The sequence below is a fragment of the Sinocyclocheilus grahami genome, unplaced genomic scaffold (assembly GCF_001515645.1).
Source record: "Sinocyclocheilus grahami isolate Dianchi unplaced genomic scaffold, SAMN03320097.WGS_v1.1 scaffold1914.1, whole genome shotgun sequence".
NCBI lineage: Eukaryota > Metazoa > Chordata > Actinopteri > Cypriniformes > Cyprinidae > Sinocyclocheilus > Sinocyclocheilus grahami.
In genome coordinates this window covers 65,784-68,618 of record NW_015507093.1, presented here as the reverse complement: position 1 = coordinate 68,618, position 2,835 = coordinate 65,784, and positions in this window count along the sequence as shown.

The window sequence follows — 2,835 nt, the reverse complement described above, 5'->3', positions numbered from 1 at the left end:
GCCTTATGTAAACATCAGAATGCAGTGCATTGCCTCATTAACTTCCACTGTAAATGCATTCATGTAAACAGGCCACATTTGCTGTACTGAATTTATTTATTTTTTTAATGCATTTAGCAGACGCTTTTATCCAAAGTGACTTACAGTGCATTCAGGCTATACATTTTTTTTACCAGTATGTTGCTTTAAAATTGCTTTAACTACCTAACCACCAAGACTACCTTGGCCAACCAACTTCATCAGAAGGAGTTTTTAATGGAGAATATCTCTGCTCATACGGTGTTTGACCTTTAAGATTCATTTTTTGCACAGACTCAATGGAATCCTTTTTTTCAGCAATAGTTTATAAGCCTCGTTTTATCAGTTGACTGTTAGAAATGAACATTCTAAAGATTTACTAATTTAAAGATTTTATCTAGCTGTGTGGAAGTTTTTAAACCCTTCAATGCGGCTTAAGAATTCCTTAAAACATCTCTCTTGGAAGTTTCAAAGGCATTAGCATTGAATATATTCTAGCTTTAAAATGCCTTCTGGCTGAGGAGAATGTTTCATCCCGGAACGTCTTTGTTCTAATTTAAATAAGTTGCTTTGCGGGGCATTAAAGCTCTGTGGCCCCTAATTTTTCAGCCATTCCTTGTCGTTGGTTTCAAAGTCCTATTTCAAGCCATCTGGAGTTTACTGCAGATTAAAACTCAGTGTTGCTTCATGTAAAATGTTAGAGAACATTTTGGGGAGGATCACGGAAACTTATTATTTTCAGGATTAAAGAGAAACAAAGCAAATCAGAGAAAAATGGCTCCTGTGTGGAGCTTCTTGCTAAACATAGAAGATTTATGTTCAGTGACTCAGTGTGGAAATAAATATCTGGGTTATATCTATATATAAAAGGGCACATTTGGACTTAAAATCTCATTCAAAAATGTTTCAAATATCATTCCCACCACATCTCATATTACTAATTCAATTCTGTGGTGGAAATGACATTTTTGATAACATCTTTCTCTTACTAAGAGTAATTAATAGTTAACTTTTATATGATATTTTCACTTTTTTTTGCATAAGCTGATTGAAAATGACACCATAAAATAAAATAAGAAATACACTAAAGTTGCAACTCATTAAGAAATATCCATCATTTAGATATAACGGGTATAACAACCTATCTGATTCTTTAATTTGGCATACTTCAATAAAAAAGACATTATTACTTTTTCCCGCCGTCCTCTCCCTGCGAGTCTCCTCTCATTTTTCTGCAGAGCTCTTGTTCAAGAATAGTCTGCCTGCGATTGTAAATAAGTACATTTTAAAATTCAAAATCCCTAGACTGGGTTCTTGCTGCGTGTTTGTGTGTAAAACAGGCTGCGGGGAGTAGAGATCTATTTGAATAAACTCCCCACAGCACTGACTGAAGTGTGCTATCAGAGGTTCAGCGATGGGACGCAGCTGCATCCGGACTCCTAGTTGTTTCAGGATGGAGATGCTGTTTGGCGCTGTGGCAAGAGAAAATACCTGCTCTTTTAAATGCAACTTGCACCCGAACCTTCACCTACTAAACAACCCGACACAGTCAGCATCTTTAAACGCAGAACTGTGTGGACTCCGTGGGTGCCTCTCTGATATGCATTAGCCTGCAGCATGAATTTGCATGTTGGTCAAGGAAGGTTCATGCTAGAAAGTACTAGTTGGGGGCTGGTCTAGCAAAAAATTCCCGGGTTCAATGCAAGTTATAATCTATCGACAACATCTATGCGTGCACTTACAATGGAATTCCAGGCACTACATTCAAATAAACAAGTTTCAGAGGTATCGCCACAGGACCTAAGAGTAGTGCAATGGGTGCCGTCAGTAATAGTATAATAATCCACAAGTAATCTTCATGACTCCAGTCCATCAATTAACATCTTGTGAAGTGAAAAGCTGAATGTTTGGAAGAAACAAATCCATCATTAAGACATTTTTAACTTGCTGCTTCCAGCTAAAACACGAGTCCTCGATTCATTACATTGCTTTCTCCAGTGCGAGTCATCAAGTCTGGATCAGGAGAGAAATATGCACCGATCAAGCACCATTTACAGTCCAAAACAGCTCTAAACAAATATATTGGTGGATTTTGATGTGAGAGGACAACAGGGGATGGACTTTTTCACTGGAGGAGTTATTATGGATTGTGGGCTCTTATTTTGGCCAGAAGTGATTTAATGAAAGATTTGTTAAATATGCAGCAAGACATTAACTGATGGACTGGAGTGGTGTGGATTATTGTATCAGCTGTTTGGACTCTCATTCTGACGGCACCCATTCACTGCAGAGGATCCATTGGTGAGCAAGTGATGCAATGCTACTTTTCTCTAAATCAGTTCGGATGAAGAGACAAACTCATCTACATCTTGGATGGCCTGAGGGAGAGTACATTTTCAGCTCATTTTAATTTTTGGGAAACTATTTCACATTAAACGAGATATTATAAACAACACTTATTAACCCTGTTTGTGCAATTCAGCTCCTAAACTTTTAACAAAATACAATCTTCTCAAATACCAACCTAAACAATTGATTGTATTATTATTATTATTATTATTATTTTATTTTGTTTATTTCTCACAATGCAAAAAAGTGAATGGTTCTACAAACATTCTTGATTGAAAAAAATATATATATTTCTTTGGATTTTGAGCAGGTCCTAACAGGTTTTGTGAGATTTTGTATGATTCACCAACATTACAATGTAGTTTTTACCAGATTAAATGAATTTTTGGTCTGACAAGGATTCTAAGCATCTTGTATAACAGCAGCTAGTGATTTAATTGCACTCCACTGTTCTTTGCCCATGAGCTG